At 35.7% G+C, this 21748-nt stretch overlaps 1 pseudogene; it reads right to left on the bottom strand.

Moving 5' to 3' along the window:
- Positions 1–406: 406 nt before the first annotated feature.
- Positions 407–21748, bottom strand: part of LOC124373617 — a 31938-nt pseudogene continuing 10596 nt past the window's right edge.

Raw genomic sequence — 21748 nt, 5'->3', positions numbered from 1 at the left:
AGAGTACCTATCTTCCAGTAAAGATTGTGATCTGGTGGAGGTTACAACTGTACATTTTACATTACTTTGTTAAAATGGATGTCTGAATTTTAGTCTGATGCGTTCATTCAGATTAGCCAACACTGTATTGTGGAATTACTCGCTGTCCTTGATATACCATTAATTTGAGCAATCAAATTTCAGAGTCGTTGATCTACGAGAAATTTCCACCAATGGGTAGACACTTTAAAATAGTAGAGACATTAAAAATGTTGGGTGAAAACTCTGAAATTTAACATTAGGACAATTTACGGTAAACACTTAGCATTAGAAATGAACGAGCAGAAAGACAGACAAGAATTTTCTCTTTGACAAGAACAGTGGGATATTGGTCCAAAACAACAGAGGATGTGGAAAAAAAACTTACCTCTGGCGTGGAAAATATGAAGAGCCACTCTAGGTTGATGATGGAGCGGAAGCCTCTGATGAAGGCAGCCGTCTGCTTCTGTATCTGCGTGTGCATCCGGAAATGTGCCATCAGGTGGATGTAGTTGATTCTGGACATGTAAACCAGACTTGTTAACCTTACTCCTACTCTGTTTAGGCCTGATTGTGTCTGATTAAAATCAATCAGACTGGTAGCATGTTTCAATTGAAATACATTACTTTCTACGATTTTCATTAAGAAGTAAATTCTCTAGATAAAAGGAACTATAGACATGCAGTTCTTGTCATTTGTTTAAGCATTGTGGAAGTCCCCGGTCATACACATCTAGTTGACATAAGGTTGACTTGGTTTGAATTATATTCATGTTGACAGACTAAACGATGGACACAAACTGATCCTGATGTCTTTTATCAGTGACTCTTATCTCTGAAAAGACATGCAGGAAAATTATTACTGTTGTTGATAAGCAATAAAGCATTTAAAAACATATAGAAAAAGATAAATCACCCACAAGATGGTATTTAATTAACAGATAAAGTCCGAACTGTTATTGTTCTAGAACGGAACAATTGCTATTCTTGAGTAAAAAGTATATATCAAGAGTTAAAAATTCTAAAAAAAAAAACTATTCCATCCACTATATGACTATTCCAAGAAAAAAAGGTAATAAGCTAAATAAAATAGTATGTGAAACTCTAACAGAAACAGTTTGCATAAATTCATAAATCTATCAATACTTCTGAATGGAACTGTAAAATATTTATTCCATAAATATAGTTTGTGAAACTCTGAAAGAGCAATCAATGTGGTTAATACTTTGTAAGATATGTTGCTATATATGTAATTTCAATGGACTACATTAACTGGTTGTAATACGAAAAGCTGATTGTGGGGATCAGCTAAGCTTCTTTTGTCTCTGGTCAGAGCAATAGGTTAAATCTATACCCCTACAGGTTTAATTGGTGTGACGTTGTATCTCCATAGCGTCCTTCACAGTTTCTTCCGTACCTTGTGTCCGTGCACACATGTGTTTGTGTGTGTCGACACTTCCTGTGGCTGAGCACATGGTGCATTCTCGCTCTAGTAATGTTTGTCCCCCTCGCCTCAAATTCAAATTTAGAAATTTTGTGGGCATTTAAAAATTCTCCTTCCCATAAACTTTAAATATTAGTCTTCTATATAATTCTGTCCGGAGAACTTGTAGTCTAGTCTGTCTGATTTTCTTATTGTAAATTTAACTCTGTAGCTCTAATTCTTTTGTATAATATTCATTTGGTCCCTCACGGTATTTAATACTAGGGATAGATTAGTATTAAATTACATTCAGAAACATTTACTGCTTCTTAAGGAAACCGTTAGTTAAATGGAACAAGTGTAACTTCTACACCACTAGTGAATAGAACAGTTGGTACTCCTGGTCATGCTAACAGAAGCACTGACTTGTTCTGGTTGGTGACGGTGAGCGCTCGGCCGCCCGGGTATCAGCTCGTGGGTTACCAGCCGCCCCAACACATCCTCGTCCACAGAGAATGTTCAGGTCCAGCTGGGACACGTCGCCGGGGCCCTGCAGGTGCTTGATGTAGGTCAGACTACGATACAGCTCCTTGTCCAGCGAGGGGAGCTCATCCATGCAGGAGTAGAGCGCCTGCTGCGTCTGGCCAGCCACTTGTGACAGGAAGAACAGGGCAAATGGAACATCCACCACGATACCCTGCATGGTGCAAGTAAATGGTGATTAACACTATATTACAAAATAATGGTCTTTATTAGTTTAAAACAAATCAAATACCAGCAGAATTTGAAGGTCATGCAGTAAGAAAAGAAAATAATTAGTGAGTTTGTCTCACTGAATAATGGCAAACGTCCAGAAAAAAATAGAATCCTCAGAACAAAAGACATAGATAAAAAAAGTTAAGTTTAGATCCACTTCCTAAACCTCCTTCATTACCAGAATATTGCTGCTTTTGATAAATTGTGTTATACTCTGTAAAACATCCTAATCCATCCATATTCCATATTCCTGTGTCAATAAGCTTTCTTCATATTCTTATATACAAAGCGTGTTTTTTTAAGTAAGCAACGTTTTGAAATTCCGCCACTGCAGCGCTACGGCTGGTCTACCATCTGTTTACCAAGCCATAGATGCAATTACCCCAAAAGTCAATTGTTTTTACGTCTGTTAATTTCAAATTTCAAATGCCCCCATCAATTGAGAATCTCGCCGACTGTGAAGTACTGAAGTACGTGCAGTTATTTGTTTTATTGGTGCTAAAGGCGTGAAAGCATTGAAATTCAGAGACAGAATTGAGAAGTATATGGACAAACGTAATTAGTGATACAATGGCATTCAAATGGTTAAGAACTTTAAAAGATTACCAAAAAGAATGTTTCATGATGAGAAATGCTTTGGATAACGCACAATGATCACCTTCGAATTCGCGCAAAAAGTTAATGATAAAGCAAAAATGAACAGACTTTTCACAATTTCTTCGTTATTAGGAGAGTTTCCTCAAGTTTCAAGAAGTGTTCTCTATGACATTTTTGATAATCTCCCAAACAGCCCCAATTTAGTGACCATTTGTGTTTTTCATCAGAGGAACATTTTAAAGGCCAACAGTCAGTACCTCAATCAATCAATCAATCAATCAATCAAAATGCTTTATTTACAATTTCATCAAGAAAATGTAATGGCGTCAAAATACAGAATTGTCTTCATGCTTCTTGCTTTACAAAATTAGTAGGTTTGTGTCATGGTGAAGAATTCCTCCAATGTGTATAGCGGTCGTTCCACCAGCCAGTCCTGTAGTTGTCTCTTCAGTTGTTGGGTGTTCAGGTTCTTCAGTGATTCTGGTAGTGCATTATACAGTTTACGTCCGATGTACGACGGCTTCTTGCTGTACTGTGTAGTGTGGTGTAGTGGAAGTATGTAGTCTTTTGCTCGTCTCGTGTTGTAGTGGTGGATATTCTCCCCTCGTCTGTAGTCCTGCTGGTGTGTGTGGGTAACAACAGTGTGGATATAGAGACTTATCACTGTTAGAATTCCTAGTGCTTTGAAAGATTCTCTACAACTCTCTGTTGGTTTTAGATCAGCAAGTGTTCTTATTGCTTTCTTTTTGTAGGACTAGGATTCTATTTAGGTTTTGTTTGGTTGTGCCACCCCACACTATCAAACCATACCTAATGTGGGATTCAATCAAGGCGTAGTAGGCTGCTTTCGCTATATCGAGTCCTCCAATCCACTTCATTCTTCTCACAACAAAAACCCCTGATGCCAGCTTCTTGCTCAAATTATTGACATGAGTAGTCCAGGAAAGATCAGAGTCTATGGTAACTCCCAGTAATTTGGCTTCTTTTTCTACCAAGAGATCAGGAATTTTTTGGTATCTCGTCCAGTCGCCTACTAAAGTTTATGCAGGTTGTCTTTTTTGGATTTATTACCAGGTCGTTTTGGAGACAGTAGTGAAGTGTTTCTTGCGTTGATGATATTATGTCAGAGTGGAGCTCTTCAGCAGTATTTGTGGTTAGAAGGAGAGTAGTGTCATCGGCATACATTACAGAGTTATAATTTATGGAATTTGGAAAATCATTGGTTAAAAAGGACAAACAGAAAAGGGCCCAAAACTGAGCCTTGTGGTACTCCTCTATTTGAGGGTGAAAAGGTGGATTTGAAGGATGTCTTCTTACCATTTGTTGATGTTTGTAATTCTACAAGCTGTTGGCGTCCTTCTAGGTAACTCGCTATCCAGTTCCCCGACCCTCCCCTGACACCTAGAGTTGCCAGTTTAGTTAGAATGAGGTCGTGTCCCAAGCAGTCGAAAGCCTTGCTATAGTCAACCATAACAGCTGCTACAAGTTTGTTGTCCTCCAGCTGATCTGTGACAAATTCAACTAGGCTGACTAATGCACTTAGTGTTGATCTTCCTTTTAAGAAGCCGTGCTGATGTTTTGTTAGCAGCTCTTGGTTTTGCAGATGTTCAGTCATCCTTTTGATTGCAATTTTTTCTATTATTTTTGAAAATGTGGATATCAATGAGATTGGCCGATAGTTCTCTAATTTTGTAGTTGTTCCAGTCTTGTGTTTTGGGTAAATCTTCGATAATTTTAGTAATGATGGGAAGTGTCCTTGTTCAAATGATTTATTTATCACAGCAGCAAGGGGGGCAGCGAGTTGTTCAGCACAATGCTTGACAGCCTTGGATGGTACCTCATCCAAACCACATGATAATTTTGATTTGAGAGAGCTAATTATTTCTAAAACTTCTTTTTCATTAGTTGGAGCAAAGTTGAACACTTCGATGTATTGCCTAATGGGAGGGTTTTGAATTGACTGCGGGACATAATGCAGATCATTTCTGTTTTTTATCAGTGTATTTTCTGCTACTTCTGCAAAAAATTTATTTAGGTTTTCAGCAATCAACGAGGGATTGTTTTCAAATGTACCATTTATTTCCATTTGAAGAGGTGTTACACTTGGATTTTTAGCCTGCTTCTCTGAGTTTATTATGGTCCACAGTGCTTTTGATTTATTGTCGGATTTATTTATGTATTCTGTTGCTGCAGTACGTTTAAGGTTTCTAAGCTTGAGGTCGTAGTCTTTTTTCTTAGTGATCATTTCAGCCTTATCTGCAGCATTGCCAGTTACTTCATATTTCCGAAAGGCCCTGAGAAAAATTTCTTTCAATCTCCTGGCTTCTTCATCGTACTTGCCATTTTGCTTAGATCTTTTTTTGGTTCTTGATTTCTTATTTGGGCAAGTTAAGTCCAGATTCAGCCTTACATTCCTGTAAAAGGCATTGTACATTTCTTCAGCATCAGGCTCATTATACACACAGCTCCAGTCTACTTTCATAAGCTCCGTTTTAAGATTTTGAAGATTTTGTTTACTGAAATTTCTTCTGTGTTCACTCACTGATGTTTGTGGGATTTTACTTTCTAGGTGTAAAAGACATTGTTGGCCTGTGTGATCTGATAAGCCTGTTTGAAAAATATTGAATTTGACAGTTGAATTGGGCATGTTAGTGCATATGCAGTCTATAGATGATTTGCAAGTGTTAGTTATGCGTGTTTCTGGGAGAGGGAGGCGTATTATTCCATGACTTAGCAGCTCTTCTTCAAAATGTTGGTTTTCTGGATTGTCAGTTAGTCTGTCAAAATTAACGTCACCCATTAAAAGTATTGGATTTGTCTCTGCTCGAATATTTTCCAGGATACTAGCTATCATCTCGATTGCTTGTTTACTTTGTCCTCCTGGAGGTCTATAAACTCCCAATATATGTAGTGATTGTTTGTTAATTTTGATCTTTATCAAGGCTGCTTCACACACTAATTCTATGCAGTAGTTGGCAATATCCGCTGCTTCTCCCTCAATGCCTGATGTTTCCTCCAGATATATCGCAACTCCTCCAAGTTTATGATTGCCTCTGCTGAAAGCTGTAATTAGTTTATATCCATGAATTGATATTGAGCGTAGATTATCTTGATTTAGCCCATGTTCAGTTAATATCAGTACTGTTGGGCGCAACTGGTTCAGAAAATGATTTAGCCTCTCAACTTTTTTAGACAGTCCCCTTTATATTCTGGTGGAAAATTGAGATTTCTGAGGCTGAGTCCTTTTTTTCAGAGTGGAGTTGATGAAAATCCTGTGGTTTTGTATGTTTTTGTGTCTTTCCTGTTTTGGTTGGCAGTTTTCTAAAAAAGCGTTTTCATTTTTTGAGGCGACTTTCCATATTGATGTATATTTGTGGGGGTTGACTTTGGTTAGAAAAGTTTTTTACTGATGGGTTTATTTTGGCGTTGCTGGGTTTGAAAATGGTCATTTTCTGAGCATCCCTTGAGGGCTTCAAGTTCTCTAGTTACAAACTCCTCAAGGGTTTCTCCACTTAGGAGGATTTTAGCACTCAGTGGTGGTTTTTTCTCTCTCTTCTGATCCCTTCAATTAATCCTTCATTTACAGTAGTCTTTCTCAAGCCTGTTTCTACATTGGCAGGTTCTTCATGCCGAGCTTTGTTTTTGGCTACTTGGAGAGATACACTGAAATGGTTCCTCTCCTTCCCAGTTTGTTTTTTGCTCTTACTTATGTTATGGTTTTTAGAACAAGGAAAGAATGACTCTTTGCAGTGGGTGTACTTTGTGTGAGTGCTGGTGGTGTTGCAGGGTTTGTTTGTTCACCTTGCTTAAGCAGTTTTTTCTTGCAAAGTTACCACAGAGCATTCTAGTTGGTCTTGTCGAATCTTCAGTTGAGTCAGCTCAATTAATAGAGAGGCAGAGTAGTTGGGAACATAAAATTCTGAGTAATCTGTTTGTGTTTCTGAAGCGCTAGTGAGTTTAGGTGTCTCAGGTAGGCCCGTTTTGTCATCTTGGTTTAATTTCGGTTTGTTTATTATTACATGTAATTGCTTCACTGGTGTTGGACTTGACGGTGCTGTTGTGTAGGCTGTGGCTGGTTGTATGGTTTGCGTTTCTACATTTTTGAATTTCTTTGAGTCTTGTTGGTTTTTGTCCAGCAAATCTCTTTGTCCAGATTTTTCTCTTTTGAGATTAAGGATTATTTGTTCTAGTTCTAATATTTTATTTGCTTGTTCATCAAAAATGAGAGTCTGTCTTGTGTCATGATCCTCGTAAAAGTTCTGTAGTTCTTGTCTATTTTGTTTTTCCTTTGCGATCTGGGCTATAGCTTCTTGTAGTTTTCTTCCCGATTCTTCAATTTTTTTGTAGGTATTTTTCCTCGGCTTCAGTTCGATCTTCCAGTGTTGCCTCCAGTTCAGCAAGTTTAGCCTCCAGCGCTGAGTTTCGGGTGCTTAGGTCCTCAGCATCCTTTTTTCAGCTCCAAGTTTTCAGCCAAAAGAAGACTGCCCACCTCTGCTGCCAATGCCAGAGATGTCTCAAGATCATCTTCCTCTTGTCCCTCTTGATCTTTTACCTTTGTTTTTACAGCACTCAAGCTCAGCTCCAGATCAGATATAACTGTGTTTCTATTTTCCTTGACCTTGTGGTATCCTGATGGGCTGGGTGTCTTAGATGTGGGACGTTGTTCTGCTTCTCCTATTGCCACAAAGGTTGATTCTGACATAGAGCCGTTTTGGGCAGTCATTGAGGTCTTACAATTTTCACAAGTCCATGTTTTTATTTCATCTTGGGTCAATTTTTTTAGGTGCTTGTCAGATATATTCACACAGCCACCATGGTACCACTGGCTACAGGACCCAGTACATATTATACCGGAGTATCTTACCCCGATACTGCAAACACCACAGGGGTATTTGGACGTTTCCGAATTCGTTTTTGGCATGTTAAAAGTTCTTTGTGACAGGGGAGGTTCAGAAAACAGTAATGATAAAAGTTGATCAGTTTGATTTAATTCTGTTTGGCTGGTTCAGAATCTGTCAGTTTATAAAAATGGTTTCATTGAGGAAGAAATTATCAGTATTAATAAAAATAATAGAATTATTAATAAAATTATTAATAAAATTGATCAGTTTGTTTTAATTCTGTTTGGCTGGTTCAGAATCTGTCAGTTTACAAAATGGTTCCTTGAAGAAGAAATTATCAGTATTAATAAAAATAATAAAAATTATTAATACGAATTGATCAGTTTGTTTTAATTCTGTTTGGCTGGTTCAGAATTTGTCAGTGTATTAAAATGACAGCAATTTGTGAGAGAAAGGGTTTCCCTCTTCAAACTTCTTGTTGTCAACAGTTTGCAGTTCAATAGTGTAGATGCAGCCGTTGAGGTAGAATGTGTCATATGCTAGATGTTGTGCAGTGATGACCTTGCCAGTGTAATGTAACCACGGTTTGAGGTAGGTTCTGTAGGAATGTCTGCCACTGCTGTGTCAGCACAGGTGTTGCGTTGCCACTGTAGCTTGGTTAAAGAGTACTGAATTCAAATAATTAAGTTTGTCACTGTAGATGTCTTGATATTAAGACATATTTGTGCTTAATTCCAAACAAAACATTATTCAAGTTCTAAAAGCTTGCTGTCAATGATGCTTAAATATGTGGCTTTAATCAAAGTGGCTTTGATGTGTCAGTTTGTGACAGCATATATTGTTTTCTCTTCTTTTGAGTTACGTCTTTAAGTGATTTTTCATGACTAAAATACACTTACAGTTTAGTGGTGTTTAATGATGTGCAGATCAGTAAGTATTTTGTTGTTTTTACTCACTAAAACTTCACAATTAATGGGAGCACTTTCACAGTTGATGATGAGTGTCGGCCATCTTGGTGGTTTTTTCTGCTCTGACGACAATACCGTCAAAATAATCGTGTTCAGTCACTGTTACATCAGGTAGCAATCTTCTCAAAAGGTTATGTTTATATATTATAAATGCCTTAATATTGATGGTGCTTTCGTATAAAAATAAAATTGTTACAAAAAGTTTACTTGATTTTGTTATATATCAAAACAGTGCTTACTTAAAAACATGCCTCGTATTTACTCCAGCTACGCTTCAATCCAACCCTACTACGACAAACACCGGAAAACTAAATTAATCTAAATGCAATATTTTAACGTCCATTAACATTGCAGTTTTCTACGAGCATCTCTTCGAGATGCTAATTACTGGGGTTAAACAAAAATAATGAGGGAACCACAAACCTCATAGACCGCCTTGCCCAGCATGCGTCCGATGAACTCAAACAGCTGCAGGTGGTTGTCTTGCAGGTAGGAGGTGGGGGAGGGGTAGAGTCGCTCCTCAGACGTCACTCGGAACAAGTTCAACGAGGGGTCAAACACTCGCTTTATAGTTTCTTCCAAGAATTCTGTTCAAACAATTCCAAATATACTCACAAACTCAGTTTAACTCAATTATTCTTTGGGATCAGATCTAATTTAGGTTCCCACATGTGAGCTACATTTAAAAAATGTAGCAGAGATGAGATATATACAGATATGAATTAATAAAGCGTAAGTTTTGGTATGTAATATGTACGTAAGGTAGGTGTGGTAGATTTACAAAACAAGTTATATAATAATTCCTATTATCACAACAGAGTAAAATCGTTGTGTAACAAGCAGAGTTTTTGCAATTACACGAGTGAAATAATAAAGATTTTACGTTTTATGTTAGCAATAGTATTTCAACTAATTCCGTTTCCAGTATGTTATGAAACTAGAGGCTACACTTTTACTTTGACACTTAACTACTGTAGGGATTAAATTAACAAGGGAGGTACTAAACAATAAACTGCGTACTTAGTTGTCACTTACAAGTAATTTACATATAAATTTATAGCTCGTTGATGCCATTCCAGTTGAAAATGAAAACTCATGTTTATTTGTTGACAACTAGATGATCATAATAAACCTGCATCTAATCATAAAACTAAACCTGCATCTAATCATAAAACAAATGACTTCAAAACAAATGTTTAACCAAACAGCAGCAGATGCTCCAAGTTGTTGGTCGGCTGAAAAAAAAAAAAAAAACACTGCGCAGGTTTGCAAACTACACATTGTAATAATACAGAAAGTGAAACCACGGAGGAAGATAATTTGTGACTGGTTATTTAAAACCTTTTCACAAGATTTTTACAGAGACGTTACATCAAACAAATGTGAGTCTGAATGACTTGTTTTGTTCAAGTTGCGACAGATGTCCAACTTTGGACCAGAATCCCTATGATCCCCAAGAGGTTAATACAGTAAATCAATTAGCACAAAAGTGAACACCACCTTTAAAAACGCCATCTTGATCGATTCCAGCTTCGTCCAACCCTTGCTCGTTGATGAACCGCACTCTGATCACCCCCTTGAGAGCTTGAGCAGGCAGTAGTGCCAACTGTCGGTAGCCGTCCTCCACTATCCGACTCCTGCAATGTTACCAACCTTACACCACATGTGCATCACAAAAAACAATTAAAAGTTTATATCACGTATATAATCACTTGTAACTGTTTAACTGATGAGGTGAAATGAGTCAGCATTCGACATTAAAACTAATAATTAAAAATTATTAAAAAGTAAAATATTTTTGAAAGAGTATGGGGAATTATTTTCCACATTTTAAATAAGCGTTGCAGTAATATAAATTTTAAAAGAATAATAATTTATTTATTTTAAGTTAAAACAGTGACAATTTTTTATCAAGCAAAAAAATGGTTCATCGGTAAAGCTTTTTTTACATCAAAGATAAACAGATGTCAAGTTCTTAGCTTTCATATTGATTATTGTTTTCGTCCAGACGTTCCACTTAAACATATTTTAAAACTATTAATAATAGTTTTTATAAGTATCTCTTGGACAGTAGAGTTTTATAAAGAAGGATTCTAAAATGTTTGTTCCATATGATAGGTGCTTAAATAATGCCTGGAACCAATACAAGAGTAGTTTAAAGTATATTCATTGCTTATTAGAACTGAAATACATTTGTACAACTTATTATACTAAATAGAGACCTATTAATTAATCACTTAAAAAGTGCTAAAAATCAACCTTGTGAAATGTATTTTTAATTTCACTTAAGCCTCTAGGAGGTGTTTATTTTTTGAACATGCCTTGTGGAGATTCTGGGCTATGAGCATTGTGGCACCGTCAGTTTAAAAGGCGTACGTACTGTGGCAAACAGCCCAACCAAGACCGTGACACCTTTGACTTATTAAGTTGCACATTCATTGTGAAAACCAAATGTCACTTGAAGATACCATTAAAGTTGTGCCAAAATAAAAACATCCTAATAGACATTTCAAAAACACTTCTGTAAGAGTCTCCAAAGCTACTGTGGAACCTTCAAACAAGATTTACATTTTAGACCAGATTCTTGAATGAAGTGAAAGAGAGGACTACTTAATCCTAATTTTCCACCTAGAAATTCTCCTTGGATGAATGTTATGAGTTTCAATGATGAAGAGTGATTCATTAAAAGTATGTATTTTTTATCTTTCTCTCTGATATTGAAACAATTTAAAATCTTTCCAAACATTTTAATAGCAGGAAAGCAATTCTATGTGAGTGTTGATATCAATGAAAGAAAGCGCAAAAAAGATGAACCGAGGAGAAGTTCAGTTAGCACTACCGTAGGTACATGGAACTTTGTACATAGGCCTCTATTTATAAGGTGTTTTCCCCCCATGTAGTTTTTTGTACAACCACTTTTATATAATGAAAATTACTTTCTTCGAAGAAACTTGCAACAAGTTCTGACAGCCAAAAGCATGTACTCGGTCACATTCACTTTTTTCATCATAACTGTAACTCTTCCCATCAGAGGTGATATCTGAAATGCTAACAAAGGAGAAATCACTTGAATAACAGCAAAAAGAATTTCACATTTTTTAAGAAATACATAATTATGTTGAAATTGAAAAAATATATATGTTTCTCTGTGCTTTCTGTAAGAAAACTTATCTATATGTTACAATTTTAGCATTGGTAAGAGTTAAAATTAGCTTTAGAAAAATATACATTAACCGTATAACATTGTAAAATTTGTTGTACCACTTTATGTTCTGAGATCTACCGATAAGTTAGCTTTAAAGCTGTTGTTCAGAAAAGGCATGGATTATCCATGTGCAAGGTGATGCAAAAACATGACTGAAGTAACAAACCATCCCTCACATTTCCGTAGCAAACAATCTCTTACAAAGCTATTTAAACACTACTGTGCACGACACGCACGAACTCACCTGTGTACAGTGATGAGAGTGCTGCTCTGAGTGACGCAGGCCGACTCCGTCAACCCCAACACCCGACTTCTCGTTGGCCACGTACTTGCGGAACAGCTGCACCCTCTCCTCATGCGGTATGACGTGAGGCATCTTCTGCAGCAGCAGCTGTCACAACACGAGTACCTCATTCAACAATGTAACCTCTGCAGATCTGAGATAAGAAAACTTTAACGCAAGTTTGACTGAACATCACTTACTGCCCTTGTAACATTTGGATAAGCTGTTGAAACAAACCTAAATAAACATATTTTTTTATGAACACAACTCTTTTAAAAATAAAAACCAGTCGGGGTTTAGCACAAAAAAGGATACAAATAAAAAATTACCAAAAAAATCTAAACACATCTATACTTTTCAACATAAACAGTGAAAGTCATGAGGTATCATTTTGAACAATATTTATAGGGGATGATAATTAAGTTCCAATATAAATGATCAAATTTCCTAAGTGGAGTAAAAAAATAAACAAATATGGAAAAAAGTCAAAACTGTTATAAAGTTAATATTTTTAATCATAATTTTGTGGTTTATACATTATTAATGTGATTGTACGAGAATAGTCCCAAAATATATATGGGACTTCCTCTTCATCTACAGCAGGCTATTGTTATCAGATTCAGCATTAATTGTACCATTAAGACAATGTATTTGGTTTTGAAAGAGGAGAGGCAGATCTTCTTTGTAACCTAATTCTGCCTTTGTCTTCATAGACCACTGGCCCATACAAGAATCTTGACAAATAAAGGAGGAGAGTCAATACAGTATTGTAACCTGCACTAACTCCAGCTTAGATCAAAATTTTGACATCTGTTACAACTCTTATTTAAACTCTTAATGCATTTTTTAAAAAGTGACAGCTTTACAGTTATGTTGTTTAAAAAAAGATTATTTTATAAATTGAATTGCCTTTTTCATATTAAGACAACACAACATTTATTCGACATTGAAAATGAAAAAGTTTTCTCAAAGTATTATGTGATACATATAAATCAACTATAGAACAATAATTTCTTTCAAAAATGCAATGTTTATTTCTTATTGGTACATTGCAGTATACATGCATTTTGTAACATTCCTTCTATGGTCCCCACAATTTGTATGTAAAAATATAACAGTAATAATTATACATGTATCCACGGAAACATTAAAAAAAATTACATCGCTTATTGTTATTTATTTCCATGGATAACAGATGTCTTTTGTATGATCCCTGCTGCAAGTAAGCATTCATTCATACTCTCTTCCTGCTAATACTAATTTGTTAAAGGAAACCACTAAGGAGTACAGGCTCAAGTTATATTAGAAGAGGCCACTACTCAAGTAGTACAGTCGCCAGTTACACTAGAAGAGGACACTTATCAAGAAGTACAGTCCCCAGTTACACTAGAAGAGGACACTTATCAAGAAGTACAGCCTCCAGTTGCACTAGAAGAGGACACTTACCAAGTAGAACAGTCCCCAGTTACACTAGAAGAGGACACTTATCAAGAAGTACAGCCCCCAGTTGCACTAGAAGAGGACACTTATCAAGAAGTACAGTCCCCAGTTACACTAGAAGAGGACACTTATCAAGAAGTACAGCCTCCAGTTGCACTAGAAGAGGACACTTACCAAGTAGAAACAGTCCCCAGTTACACTAGAAGAGGACACTTATCAAGAAGTACAGCCCCCAGTTGCACTAGAAGAGGTCACTTACCAAGAAGGACCAGTTACACTAGAAGAGGACACTTATCAAGTAGAACAGTCCCCAGTTACACTAGAAGAGGACACTTATCAAGAAGTACAGTCCCCAGTTACACTAGAAGAGGACACTTATCAAGAAAGTACAGCCTCCAGTTGCACTAGAAGAGGACACTTACCAAGTAGAACAGTCCCCAGTTACACTAGAAGAGGACACTTATCAAGAAGTACAGCCCCCAGTTGCACTAGAAGAGGACACTTATCAAGTAGTACAGCCTCCAGTTACACTAGAAGAGGACACTTATCAAGTAGAACAGTCCCTAGTTACACTAGAAGAGGACACTTATCAAGAAGTACAGCCTCCAGTTACACTAGAAGAGGACACTTATCAAGTAGAACAGTCCCTAGTTACACTAGAAAGAGGACACTTATCAAGTAGAACAGTCCCCAGTTACACTAGAAGAGGACACTTATCAAGTAGAACAGTCCCCAGTTACACTAGAAGAGGACACTTATCAAGTAGTACAGTCCCCAGTTACACTAGAAGAGGACACTTATCAAGTAGAAACAGTCCCCAGTTACACTAGAAGAGGACACTTATCAAGTAGAACAGTCCCCAGTTACACTAGAAGAGGACACTTATCAAGTAGAACAGTCCCCAGTTACACTAGAAGAGGACACTTATCAAGTAGAACAGTCCCCAGTTACACTAGAAGAGGACACTTATCAAGAAGTACAGCCTCCAGTTGCACTAGAAGAGGACACTTATCAAGTAGAACAGTCCCCAGTTACACTAGAAAAGGACACTTATCAAGTAGAACAGTCCCCAGTTACACTAGAAGAGGACACTTATCAAGTAGAACAGTCCCCAGTTACACTAGAAGAGGACACTTATCAAGAAGTACAGCCTCCAGTTGCACTAGAAGAGGACACTTATCAAGTAGAAACAGTCCCCAGTTACAGTAGAAGAGGACACTTATCAAGAAGTACAGCCTCCAGTTGCACTAGAAGAGGACACTTATCAAGTAGAACAGTCCCCAGTTACACTAGAAGAGGACACTTATCAAGAAGTACAGCCCCCAGTTGCACTAGAAGAGGACACTTATCAAGGAGTACAAAGCCCCCAGTTACACTAGAAGAGGACACTTATCAAGAAGTACAGCCTCCAGTTGCACTAGAAGAGGACACTTATCAAGTAGAAACAGTCCCCAGTTACACTAGAAGAGGACACTTATCAAGTAGAACAGTCCCCAGTTACACTAGAGGAGGACACTACTCAAGAAACAGTACCAGTGGGTGTGCGCCAGAAGGGAACAAGGAAATTGTGCTGAATTTACGAGTGGCTGATCAGTACAGAAAGCTGCATTGGACGGAGCGGCTTAAAACCGGGTGTGGACAGTCACCCCCACACTACACATCTTCACACCAGCCACTCCTTCACCACATATCTCTACACCACACCCCCCCACATCCTACCCTGCCACACCACGCACCTCCACACTATGCACCTTGATGTCACACACTTTCCATCACAGGTCTTTATGCACTTTTTGATTTGGGGAATCTAACCAAGAATTCTATAATGAATTGGAATATTGAATATTTATGAAATTATAGTGTTGCAAATATTTTGTTTAATTGAGATGAGAATAAATTTGTTAGTCAATAAAGTGGTGTGCTTTTTTTAATATAACACATTAAACAGATTATAACCTCACAAACTTAGATAATGAGTTAAATTGTTACTATAAAACTAGGTAAATACAATGGTATTCTTTTAAGAGGCATAAACTATTATTAAAGGGCTAAGACAAATTCTATACCTTATAATTTTAAAGTTATACAAGGTTTTCAGATGCTTTTATTTATGTGACAAGTTTTATTACTATGGTCGGTTTGGATAACGTAAAAATTACAATATTTCCGTACTTAACATCACAGAACTTATTTTCTATTCTGCCACAGTAAAACTGACATTTTTGGCTCAATGTTTTGAACGGAATCTGAGATATCATGTGATTGAGATAATTCCACGATATTTGTTGGGTAAATAGCTGAGAAAAACTTGTTTTTTTAATTACGTACTATAAAAGAGTTACGTGGATTTAATTATACTACCTAAACAATTTTAAAACTGTTCAGGATCATAAGTTTTTAAACATGAAAAATCAGGCAACTATCTTATTAAAGTTACTATAGCCATGAATGTTATAAAAGATAAAAGAGTTAAGTAAAAAATATTAAAAAACTGCAATAACTCCAAAATAATAAATAATTGCATTACAAGTTTTAGGTTATTTAGCAACCTCTAGGGGTTCGCCAACTCTGGTTATTAACTTCGCACTAATATTTGGGACACCCTGTATATTGGAGATCTTCAAAGACAAAGGCAAATGACAACAAACTGTCTTGGTGGCTAATTTTTGGAAAACAGAAGTTTAGATCCGGACATGTAAAGTAAGTTAACTGATAAGCATTGCCACTGATGATATAAATTTCATTTCTACAGTAAAAGACGGTCAGAATAAAATTATTGTATGTTGAAATGTGCTCATCCGAATAAAAACCTGTTTTATATATTAATTAATGGACTTGTTCCAATATTCCATTTAAGAAACTATGGTGATTTTTGAAACTAAAACAACTAAAAGACACGTTTTATCAATTGTGCTTAATTTTTTGTAGCCTATTTAGTTCTCTATCCCTAACCTAACCTAACAGCATAGATAATCAGACAAAGCAAATCAGTAAAAAGCGTCCAATAGTTTGACACATTACTGAGAGTGGTAGGCTATACGTGACCATTGATCTATTACGTAGTTCTTACTTGTACTTTTGGTTCGGTAGATTTCTAGCTGTACTAATGTATAGATGATTATAAAGGTTTACCCTAGGAAGTGCACGGGTTTTAAGTTATTTTAGTTTAAATATTTAACACAGTCGCCATTTAAAATAAGAATATTGGAATAAGGTGTTTTATTTTTTGCAAACTAAGTATTTGTTATGGATAAATAATGTACAAAATTTCATCTCAATCAGTGAATCTATTATATAGATGTGGATTGTTTAATAGACACTGTCACTGTCTGAACTAGACCTAAGCTTATGATTTTTAGAACAACTTACATTAGGCTTAAAAGGGTAAATAGGTCATTCTTGGGAAAACACAGCTACTAGATCCGGGTGCTTCGATGTCTGTATCTGGTGTAATATTTTCTCCAACAGCTGACTTTAAACAAGGTGTCAATGGTTTTTTTTCAGTTGTCAAGTTACGCATTAGGGGTTAATTCAGTAAAGTTTAAAGAGGCACTGAAATCCTTAACTTTGGGAGAAGAATATTTTTTTATTCAGAATTTTGTAACTTTGCAGAAGAGTAATTAGATTGTTAGTGTTTTTATCAATCTTTCTTTTATTTGTTTTAGTTATTATTTACAATTATAAATCTAACACTAACTGCACACTCTTAGCAGTTACCTGGTTGGGTTTCTTGCCTTTGTCGAGGTCGGCCATGAACGCAGATGTACGTAGATCCTTGACGAGCCAGTGGCCGGGCTGCGTGTAGCTGCGGCGACAGTCTCTGCGGTACAACACCATCAGCAGTGTGTGGCACGAATGGAACAGACCGTTGCTGTTTATAACTTTTTCGGTTCTAAACAGACAGACAAATATATGGTACTTTAACTTGTTATAAGTTCCAAAATTCGATTCTGTACAATTCTTACTACATGTTTTGGGACGAAAGTCCTATCGCCGGGTATATAAAACACAAAAGTCAATGGAAGTCAAAAAACATGTAAAAATTACAAATAATAAAACACAAAAAATCAATAAATAAGACACATTTACGATAAAAAAATTTAAAGTACATATAGATGATGATAAGTATGTAATTACAGTAATTATGTAATTACAGTAATACTGACAGTAATTACTGTCTTACAAAACAAAATTAAGAATATATAAGACTGTTATAAGACCAGTTCTTCTTTATGGAGCAGAGACATGGATAGATAAACAGGCAGAAAAGAAATTGGTTACATTCGAGAATAAAATTTTGAGGAAAGTTTTCGGACCTATTGGAGATGGAGATGGATGGAGAATCAGGGGCACAACCAAGAAATCAGAGAGATGTTTCAATCTCCAGACGTTGTAGGAGAAGCAAAGAGCAGGAGACTTCGATGGGCAGGCCATGTGATGAGGAGGGAGGATGATAAATTGATTAAAGAGGTTTGGAAACACAATCCAGTTGGAAGAAGACCTCGAGGTAGACCCAAAAATCGCTGGAAGGACCAGGTGGAGAAGGACTTGCGGAAATTGAGAGCGGGTCAGGGGGATTGTGAAGACAGGGAGAGATGCAGGCAGCTGGTTGGCGAGGCCAAATACCACCTCGGGTATCCATGGCCATGGGAGTAAGTAAGTAAGTATAGATGATGATGGGCCTTCCACATACCCACAACCATGAACGCAAAAACTGAGGGTTGAAGATTTTGTCACCCCTGCTTCCTGATTCGTTCATATCTACTAGAGTCTTATAAGTAGTTAGTAAAGTATTCTTGTGACCAAGGATCATATTAAGAATATAATGGGAACTGAATTGAAATTTTTTGTTTAGTATCACACTATTGGTGTTTTTTATTTTGAAAACGTTTTCTATATTTCGTATTCTTCTATGGTGTCAAGTTTCCAAAACCACGTGGTGATGAAACTTCCCACAACCTACTTCCAGATGACCTTAAAAAGAATCCAGGACTCCATTGAAAACCCACCTCACTAACTGGCTACTTTATCACCCCTTTTACACGAAGACTGGGGCTTTTCGGTGGAGGAAGGGTGAAGTTTTACGGACTTGATAAACACCGAGTCAAGACAAAATTTTGACACTATGTTGATTACATTGTTAGAGTAATTTTTATGCAACCTGATTGGCACTAACTCTAAACTTAATGTTTATGAAAAAAATATTATTGACTATTGACATGTAACAATTATGAAATAGCACAATTTTGGTTGTGGAATTTGAAATAATGAAATAATGAATATTTATTCCTCAATATCATACATGTATACAAACAAGAGTACAGAGCTTGGAATAGGCCTTGCCACAATTGCCAGTATGTGTGGCTTGGCGTCTAATATACAAACAAAAATAACATATCTGATAAACTTGAATGAGTCTAGTCCGTCTTGATGCTTATAACTAAACAAACAGCTCACTGCAGCGCGCACGGCTTATCACTGCTGATAACAAACAAAAGAGTACTTCTTATTGTTAGGACTAAAACTATTACATAACTCCTTCTTCCTTCCTTATTTATAGTGTTACTAACATTCGATTTCAAAGAAATGGTGAATACAGTCTAGCATTAGTATCATGCTAAAAAAAAACATTATTCATGAAACTCAGATCGCTTTTAGTAAATAGCCAAGCTTTTAGCTTAGTAAAAAACTCATTCGATTTAGAAATTTCCTTAATATCCATTGGTAATTGATTAAAATATTTTGGCCCTAAATAGAGATACGACTGTCTAAAAATTGATTTGTTTACTTTAGGCGTTTTAAAAAGTCTTTTGTTGATGCTTCTTGTACCATGAAATATCTGTACTGATCCCCTGTTACCACTTAATATATAAAATAGTTTCAAAGTTTTGAAAACAAATAAATGCTGTATTGGTAAAATATTTTGATTAATATACAATGGGAAGCTGCTTTCCCTGTATCCTTTTTTGTTAATAATTCTAATAAATTTGTTTTGGGTCGTTCTGATGCTATTAATTAAAAATTTAAACGCCCCACCCCAGCAGGTGATACCGTACCGAAGACGAGACTGAATCAGGCCATAATATAGCGTACATAGCAACTTTGTACCACAGAAATTTTTTAAATAATAAAACTTCCTAAGGTTAATTTTAAATTATTATAAATGGTCATTACTTGTTTTTTTTTTCCACGACAAACGTTCATCAAGAATTACCCCTAGATATTTGAATTCCTTAACTTTAATAATTTCTTCACAAGTACAAGTAATTGAATTTTTACATTTTTGAAGAGTGAAATCTAAATGGTCTATCGAAAGCAAAATCTACACTGTCAAAATTTATATATTTAGTTTTTTTTACATTAACAACCATTTTGTTAGAATCACACCATTTCCTCAACTGTTTCAGGTCATTACAGATTTCACCGTATATTATATTTTTGTCTTTGTTAGAATAAATGTACCCCAAATCATCGGCAAAAGCATAATTTCTCCAAAAAATTGAATGTTTAACAAATCGTTTATAAATATCAAAAATAGATTTGCTGACAAAACACACCCCTGAGGAACACCACTTTGCACTACTAAAAAACTACTAAGTTCAGTACCAACTTTTACTTGCTGGATTCTACCTTTTAAAAAACTGCTAAACCAATTTAGCGCTACTCCCCTAATTCCTAAGGATTCCATTTTTAGTAACAACACATCATGATCTACGAGATCAAAGGCTTTCTTGAAATCTATGAAAAGGGCAGACGTTTTACACTTATTGTTCATGCTTAGATGTATTTTATTTAACAAAACCCATCAACGCGTCTTCCGTGGATTTGCCTTTTGTAAACCCAAATTGATTTTGATTTTGAAAATTAAAACTAGCAAGGTAACTTATTAATCTTTTTTTCATGCATTTCTCAAGAATCTTGGAAAATACTGAAACTAAGCTTATAGGACGTATATTATCTATTTTGAACGAATTAGGCGTTTTGAATAATGGAATAACAATACTTCTTTTTAATATTTCCGGGAACACTCCAAGTCTAAAACTTAGATTTATTAATTTACTAATTGGAACAACGACGTTTTCAGCAATTTGTTTTAATTACATGCACTGATATGTTATCGAATCCAGTTGATTTCTTATTTTTTAGACCATTAATAATGCTTAGAATCTCGTATGGATCGGTTTTATCGATGAAGAACGAATCTCTCCGTGTGGAAGAAGGTTTCCATAAATTGATATCATGAGAAATATCATCATTTTTGTGATAACCTAACAAGAAATGAATTTAACTTTTCTGAAATTAATTTTGGGTCTTCTTCGAGATTTCCATCTTCAAGAATGATTTTGTTTATTCCATTTTTAACTACGTTACCAGTTATTACTATTTTACTATTTTCCATTGCTGGCTTACGTCTCCGTTACAATTTTTGAATTAGATATTCATAATACACATTTTTGGCTTTGTCAATATCACTTTTTTAATTTATTACTAAACCTGTTAAAATAATCCTTGAAATTTTTCATCATAAGGGCTTTTTTTGAACATACCATACAGTCTTTTCCTTTTGTTTAATCTGTTTAAAATGTTACTATTAATCCAAGGACTGATAAGTTTTGCTTTACTTAACCTACTAACAATCATTCTTTCCTCTTTATTACTGTCTACCATTCAAAATATTAAAGAAATTTTCAAAAGATATGTTTACATTAGCTTCGTCAATTATACTATTCCAGTCTGTATATTTTAATTCTTGATTGATCATATTAAAATTAAAAACAGTTTTTGTAAATGCAGTTTTTGAAATATTAGAGTTGATTGTTAGCTTCATTTTTAGAGCTAAACAACAATTGTCAGTTAACCCAAGATAAAAAATTGCTGTCTCAAACATATTCAAATTCTTAAATTTTAGAAAAATGTGATCGATGCAGGTGGAAGAGGTTTTTACATATTCTGGTCGGAGAATTAATTACTGATACATAACCCATGTTACTTAATACGCTAGTATATCTTAATGAATCAGGTGATTGTTTTAAAATATCTATATTTCCATCCCCTACGTAAACAGTATTTAACTTTAAGAGAGATAATTGCGATTCCAGCTCTTCTACAAAAGAACTTACTGTACAGGATTGTAGTCTATAAAAAGCAAAAATATTACATCGAGTTCTGTTGTATTTAAGCTCGAACAAAAACACAATCAGCCGTTATCATGTCAAT

The sequence above is a fragment of the Homalodisca vitripennis genome, unplaced genomic scaffold (assembly GCF_021130785.1).
Source record: "Homalodisca vitripennis isolate AUS2020 unplaced genomic scaffold, UT_GWSS_2.1 ScUCBcl_6034;HRSCAF=13055, whole genome shotgun sequence".
NCBI lineage: Eukaryota > Metazoa > Arthropoda > Insecta > Hemiptera > Cicadellidae > Homalodisca > Homalodisca vitripennis.
Note: the sequence above shows the minus strand (reverse complement) of the source record. Positions and strands in the feature narration are given on the sequence as shown.